The sequence below is a fragment of the Haliaeetus albicilla genome, chromosome 2 (assembly GCF_947461875.1).
Source record: "Haliaeetus albicilla chromosome 2, bHalAlb1.1, whole genome shotgun sequence".
In the NCBI taxonomy this organism is placed as follows: domain Eukaryota; kingdom Metazoa; phylum Chordata; class Aves; order Accipitriformes; family Accipitridae; genus Haliaeetus; species Haliaeetus albicilla.
This window is the reverse complement of record NC_091484.1, coordinates 16,334,067-16,341,856: the sequence shown is the minus strand read 5'-3', so window position 1 is coordinate 16,341,856 and position 7,790 is coordinate 16,334,067. Positions and strand designations below refer to the sequence as shown.

General features: G+C 42.2%; 1 long non-coding RNA gene across 1 annotated transcript in view; it reads right to left on the bottom strand.

The window, feature by feature from the left end:
- Positions 1 to 333: 333 nt before the first annotated feature.
- Positions 334 to 7,790, bottom strand: part of LOC138690076 (uncharacterized) — a 54,909-nt gene continuing 47,452 nt past the window's right edge. The window contains exon 5 of the long non-coding RNA XR_011328875.1: positions 334 to 1,045. This is a non-coding gene — a long non-coding RNA (uncharacterized lncRNA). The remainder of the gene's footprint in view (positions 1,046 to 7,790) is intronic.

The following is a 7,790-nucleotide window of genomic DNA, read 5'->3' as shown; positions in this document are numbered from 1 at the left end:
CGTAGGCCATTTCCATGCAGGCTGAAAACTGAATGGAATTCATTTCTGTTCCTACCGCACACGACTGTTTCTCTGCTGTTACTTCAAGCTTCAATGTCTCTCTTAATGCTTTATTATCACTGTTAAAACTCCATAGTTTAGAATGTGCTCAGAGTAAATCTGTCATGTTACATTTAAGCACCAATTGGTTATGTTTTAATGGCATTAATCTTTACCTTCTTGCTGTGTCTAAGCCAGGATAATGAAAGGAGATAATTCCCCTCTTTCAGAGCCCCTGAATCCTGAAAAATGAAAACATGACTCCAGTGCTGCAGGTAAAATCGGTTTGCCTGCTACTTCCGAATGCCCCTTTCCCCACCAGCAAGGCTGACCCTGCCCAGTGCTCCCAGGGCCATGGAACACACAAGGTGGCATGTGCCCTGGTAGCTGACAGCCCCAGAAACGCTGCCTGGCTGTGCCACGCTCTTGCCAAGATCTCCTTCTATCACAGTGCTCAGAGTTAAACCCATGCTCTCGCATCTGCACACCCGACCTGACACATGGGCTTGCAGCATGAGAGGAGATTGTGGCTGTAAGGAAGGTGGTGGAAAGACACAGGCACATGGCCAAGGGCTGTCTCTGCCAGGATTACTGTCGGTGGTGGAGACTGGGACTTGGACCAGGACACCTTGGTGCTGACGTTGTACAAGCGTGGGGAGAAGACAGGGCTCTCAGCAACTTTCATCTCATCTGCAGAGCAGCAAGCAGGGCCAATCCTGACTGCAGCTCATCAGCGTGCCTTTAATATCCATCAGTCGTAACAAGCACTGCTGAGTTTTCCTCGGGAATTTTACTTTGGAAATCACCCCACAGTCCACGTGCTCTCAGGACAGAACCTCTTAAAATATGGTCCAAGACAGTTCATATGATAGAAAGGGTGATATAACACTGCAACAGAAAATGCTAATAAGTTCCAAATTGTGTCAGGAAAATCAATGTTCATCCTCTAGACAGTACTGTTTTTATTGGATAACTTTCTTCTTGGCTTAGCTATTGTTCCGGAGTCCTACAAAAGGAAAGAGAAAGAGAAGGGAAATAAGTAAGGAAGTGCAGTGCATAATAAACAAGCTGATTCTTAAGTCTAGCATAAAACTTGGGGGTTTAGAACAGGCATTAAAGATAGGAAATTATAAAATGGGAGGATGAAGTCTAGACACAGTAAGATAGGAAGGAGAACACAGGAAATATGTGCTCTTAACATGTATTGTTGCACAAATATGTTTTGTTAAACAAAAGCCAATCCTTCATCCTTCCAGCTTTCTGGTGTAGAAGGCCAGTTTCCAAAAGCCTCTTGCTGACATGTAGGTCATCAGGAACCAAAACCTGCCAGCATCAGCATTAGCTCAGTGGGCATGGTGCTCAGTGGCTTAGATGTAGGTCTCCCCCTTCTACATGCATGAGTGGAACTTGCACTGCAATGCTCCTCAATTTAGAGTGATGGGACCCTGCCCTGGCCCTCGGCTCTCAGGGATTGCTCTGGCTGTGCAGCTTGCAGACTGGCTCCATGTGTCAGGCTGGGTTTCTGCAGAAACACATGGGATAGAATTAATCCTTCAGCACTTTAAGTCCTCTCTGCCCTTTCACATTTGTGGTGGGCAGGACCAAGGAGCAGGGGTCTCTTCCATCCTTTGACCATCTCTGCAGAATACCAGCCTAGGCTTTCTTCAGGAGAATCTCCTTCAGTCTGTATGGGAAGACCTTTATGTTGCTTCAATGTCACTGCAGGGGATTTCTCTTCATGGTCCCATGATGGCCCACAGCTGTTCTAAGGGTGTTTATACCACAAGCAGGGTGCACACCTCAGCCTTTTCCAAACAGATCTCCCAGCCTTACACAGCGACTTTATACATCAATGTGTCCATGCTGGAAGGAAAGCCTCTTCCTTCACCCTTCCTATAGTGAGGAATAAGTCTGTCATCTATTGTTCTTTTAAAGGTTATGTTTTTGCAACATCTCATCCACCAGAAAATCCACATCTTGAGGTGTTTTAAACCTTAATTTCTTTCCAAGAATATTTTTTTCTGAGGTACACTGCTTGGTTTCTTCTTGAGTAGGTGGGCAGACACAGATGACGAGTATTCCCAGTCATCACCATGACAAAACAGCCAAGTCGTCTCCCTCCAAGTGTCACAAGCAATGAGCAACCTTCTTAATTAGCAGCTCCAAAAGCATCCAAATGAATTATTATAAAACACATTAGATCTATTCACAATGCACATAAGATCTGTTCACAATATTATCAATATTTATCACAATTGAGTATTGCACAGAAATGAAAAAAGAAAAAGCCCAGCATGGAGTATCTGATAGCTGCCATACTCTGCTCGCTCAATGTTCTTCTTTAGTAGAGTCCTTCAGATCTCATCTTGCAGGGGGCCTTTACATTGACAAGTTTAACATAGGAATGACCTCTACACTTAAGCTTATATTAATAAGGTTCAATGAATAACAGGAGTTGAGTAAAAATGTTGCTTTCAAATCATACGAAATAGTGCAAGCCTTTATTCTGTGGTCAGGTCCAAAACCTTCAAATCAAACTCCATCCCCAGATTTGGAGGCTGCTGAAGCTTGGACTTTACCTAGCCTTTAAACTCACTTTGCCTTGACAAACACCACCATTTTTGACACTGAGATTAGGAAGGAGTCAAATCCAAATAGTACACAAAACTGGCCAATTTGTTTCCAGTAAAACAGCTACGATTTTTCAGAGATTTGTGATGGATTTTCCTGCGAGTGGACCAAATTCTTTGGAAGCGGGGGTTTTGATTAATATCGGTCTCAGACTTGATGTGGAATAACCAGTTGCTCAACATGTAAGTGTTCATTTTCTGCAGATTCACTGATACACACATGAAAGACCTGAATTTCCCATTTGTATCTGAAGTTATTTGCCTTGCTTATGTGATACCGATGAAATCTATAAATTCAGTGCTACTATTAATATTTTAAAAGAAGATTGCATCTGTACAGGCCTCAACAGAGGATAGCTTCTCTAGGCTGCTGGGCAGGACCATGGGTCAGGGATGTCTTCCCAGCTGCTTGATGATAGATTGTCTAATGAAAACTTTCTCTTTTATTCTGGATTGTCTTAATTCACTTTTATAACAGTGAAAAAATAAACGCACCCCTCCGATATACACTTTTTACAAGAACTGAAAATTCAAGAAAGAAATTGCATAGAAAGTCATGAAAATTGGAAGGAATATTTCATGATGGAGTAAGGATCAATTTAGCATCACAGCACTATTATGGGAGACTATGGTACCTAGGTTGCAACATCTCTGTGTAAGCCATGTGAAAATGGTGTAGCAGTACAGTTAATAGGACTGCTCCTATGTCAACTGGGTTGTCAGCTGAGTTTTGCAGGAGAATGAGGAGTGTTCTGGCTTGACGTAAGCACCATGCACAGCTGAACTTTGCAGAGAGAAGTAATTCTAAACCCGTATGTGGACTGAATATTGGAAAAGCAGCTTTGTCAATAAGCTGACTCAAATTCCCATCTCTAAACATGTGGAGATCTTGAAATACCGCACTGCATGTGGCTCTGTCTTCTAAATGTTGCTAATCTTTTAAGTGCATTGGTTTATTTAACTCATTTCTGGAAGGAGGACAAAATGTTGCTCAGCTTTACCCCTCAAGAATTAGGGTTTGGGTGTCTTTCGGTCATCTAACTTCCTACGCCTGAGCGATGAGTTGCCCTCCAGGGGTGCATGCTTTTCATCTCTCTCATTCTTCATTGACTAGAAAAACTGGGGAACTTCATTACTATGGTCTGCTGATGACCCATGAACAACTTCTAAAGAGACAGGGAAAAGGAGTTGGGAAATGCCAGCCTATTGTCAATAGGCTGATTAAAATAGCCATGTGGGGTCTGAACTTGCCCTGGCAACGTTTAGGGGTCTGCAGATCAGAAGAGTTTGAAAACCACAGCTCTAAGCAGCTGACATTCTGGGGAAGGAGGGCAAAATAGACCAGAGTTAGTACCCTTGGGACTGCAGTCATTCAGCCCTCCTTGTTTTGCAAGTGGCATATTAACAGCTTCTTCCTATAATTTACCGATGCATCCTTTTTTCTCACAAAGAGAATAAAAAAAGGGTAAAATAACTTTGAAAGTCAGGTTATTCCTGCGCTTTAACACCTTCCAACAGATGTTGTTCTTACCCAAAGCAGAGTTCCTTGAATTATTAATGGTTTCCAACAGCTCAGCTTGAAATAATTTAGCATTTGAAAGGGAAAAGTCACTCTCATTATTCCAAGTGCAGAAACATTTTGGTTATTAAAAGTATTCTCCTTAAAAAAAAACCTGTACAATTTGTATCTTTTTCTCTGGATGCCAGCAGGAGCACCAGATCTAGGGAAACTTTTGTGCTTGCTGAAGGTTAATTGATAAAACACAATAGAAGAGAGAAGACTACATATTCCATTTAAAATTGAGAAGCTCTTATCTGATCTTTTGGTAGCTTTAACTTTACCAGATTTATAGTATTTGCAGTTGGAGACCATTAAATTCATTCTGAGGTTTAAAGTGGCCAAATTATTCATTGCAATCAAACTTCACAAGGGATATTGAATACCAAAAACCTGTTCGGCATTGCCCTGTGGACAGCTGCTGGGAGATGGCAGCCTGCTGCTAATGCCAGCAACAGCCACTACCCCTCTGGCTCTTACAAGCAAGGTCTGTGAGCTGGTGTTGAAGCTTCTGTGTTCAAATCTGACGATGAGTCTGCAATGAGGACTGCAATATGTTCTCATGGCTGTTGTGCTCTCAAAACCAACACTGATTTCTGGAAAAATAAAACAGGCTGGGCTAAGCTGCGGCAAGTTTGTAGCTCATCCTTATGGCAGAGCATCTCAGCTGATCAGACAGCAAGCGCCACAAAGAAGAGCCCTGGCTGGCTAGGACCAGAGCTGGGACCAGAGTCTTGAAAAGCACAGCCAGTTTTTCACAAGAACACCTGTGTCCCCTGCAAAACCAGCCCCATTGAGGAGATGGGCTGGTGTTTGCTTAGCACTTAAGAAAAGCTGGCCCAAATGCAGTCTACAGGGCTACTCCTGAGAGTGACAGGGTTATACCTGCTCAGCCTTTATTATATTGGGATGGCTTTCCCTTTCCAGCGTGGATTTCTTACATGGGATCCAGGGGGACTCCAGAGACACATGTCCAGGAGTCATTTCTGGACATAGCTGCTGGCATGCAGAAGACAAAGTGTAAGCCGATAGTGCCCTTTGACAAGCTTTGGTCCTGTGTTCTCCACAGTCTCTTTAGCTCATGAGTCACATTTTTATCAAATTCTGGTATTGCATCAAGAGTGAGGGGAATATATTTATTATTGTGATTACTTGCCACTGTAAACAGCATTGTGCTCCTGCCCTTGGTTTGCTTATCAGCGTTCCTCCCTCAAGCGCAGCTTTGGTGGGTGGGCACAGCCTGTACACACCTTGCACACACACAAGGGCAGGGGTAGAGGGGGAGCAAGGAACAGAAAGAAACATAATCATAAATCTACAGAGCTTCTTTTGCACCGTCTGCCTGCATAAACAGCCACTTGTGGGAGCAGGGAAGATCAGATGGATGACTTGGCCATCAGTCTGTTGTGGAACATGACTGTACAGGTGTGCAAAGGAGACAATCTGTGTGTGTGTATCTGTGTGTGTATTGGAGCCCTCCACATGCACCAATATACATGCACTTATATATTGATCTTCTCCTGAAGATCTCATAAGCACTATTTCAAATGAATAACTTTGAATTGCACATGGTTTTCTGATGACTCTTCAGAATTATGACCCAATTTATGCTTTCTGTAATGATCAGTGCAATAAGGCAGTAAAGCTGTCATTGCTGAGTATACCGAATTTATATTTTATCACTGCAATATAATCAATACAATAAGAAACCAATACATGCACATAGGCATTGCGTAGGTTGAAGAACTTTATGAGGTAGTATTGTCTTCTCATAGTCTTTGCAGGGACACAGAGTCCCTTCTCTCAAGTTTACTTCGGGTCTAAAGGAGGTTTATGTATGTATTAGCTATCCCTACTGCTGTTACATGACAAATATACCTTCCACTGCTGCTGAGATCTCAGCCAACATGCTCTACAGTAATAAGAAAACATTTTCTTCACTGGTCTTTTTTATATTCAAAGCAAAACCATCAAGTAAATAAATTTTTCTCCCTCCCAAAGAAATGTAAAATACAATGTGTTACTGTATTTCACCCAGTTTATTTAACAGTTGCTTGCATGCACTGCAAAAGGAGCTCTGAAATGGCTAATAATGCTTTGCATTGCTTCAGCTGCTGTCAACAAAAGATCTGAAAATACTTTAAAATTGTTTATTATTTGACTCACAACACTCTGTAAAGTATGCTTATAAACATGATGTACATATGGACATGCACACACTCACAAACACGCACAGACTTACTTTTGTGTGTATATACACACGCACATATATTTCTGTTTCCAGATGAGAAAGAAAAGTCCTTAGATGGTTAAATACCATTTTCCAGTGCAAAAGAATGAGCTAAGGGGAGAGCCAGACTCAGGACTTCCAATTCCCACTTGCTTTGCTTTGATCACAGAAAAACTCTCCCCTGCTCAATTAGCAACCACAGGAGTCATTAACTCTTTGCAGATAAACATTTTTAATATAATTTCTGTCCCCTGACTGGGGAGGTTTAAGTGAGGCTTCTCTTACGCTAGCGACGCTGGCAGCAGAGCTGTGTTGGTAGCTTTGACCTCTGCTGCGGAGCAACCTCAGAGGGTAACAGCGGGTCAAAATTATCATTGCGCCCAGTGGTGTAGATGGGGGAAGAAGTCTCTGATCCAGCATATACTTCCCCTTTTGGTAGGGATGCCTCTTCCCCAGGCAGGGTGGAGCCAGTAATTGTATTGGTGATGTATGGCATAGTTTGGAGGTTTTGATGTCTACCAAAACCTGCTTTCACCACTGCCAGTTTTTACTGACTGTCGTGGTGTCTAGGCACCTGCCAATACACTTGTCCCTTCAGATCCCTGTATTGCCTTCCATAATGTGTACCCTGAAAAGAAAAAGCTTTTAAATTTCCACAATAAAAGGTTCTTTAATTCCAGCAAAGCTTTTATAGTCACTAGATTCCTGGCTTTCTTCTATCTGTAAAATACCAATTTTTCTTCTTAGATTTGTTGCTCTTTTTCCCCTGCTAAATTGTGTGTGCTCCCCCTTTCCAGTTAATATAATAATTTAGATGAGCAGTGGTTAGCATAATTCTAGACACTGAAATACGTGCTGCTTAAAGCTGTGTTTTAGGAGAATTCTATTTCTGAGAGCAATGTAGCATATAAAGCTCTCTGACTATCTGAAATTGTATAAAGTGAGACCCAGATACAAGTCTAGAGGGATACTTCTTTGGAAGAGGTTATTTTATGGGATATTTGAGAGTCCACATACAAGTATTGCCAGGGTTTCTCAGAGGCTGGGCAAAGTGGGCCAAGCTTGAGAATAAGAAGCAACAGAGTTTACTGGGCAGTCAGAAATGCCGCATTTATACCTGTGCAGGTCTCTGGACTTCAGCAAAGCTATCCCAGCATGTGGCATGATGCAGTGATGAATTGGACCACTAGTTCTTTGTGTTCATGGAACTGGCATATGTAGGCATCGTGGAGATGGCTTTAAAAAAATCATGAGGTTTAAAATAAAAATAATCTATTTATTTGCTTCCAGCTTTCTGGGCCTTTTCAATACATACAACTTGCATTTTTCAACT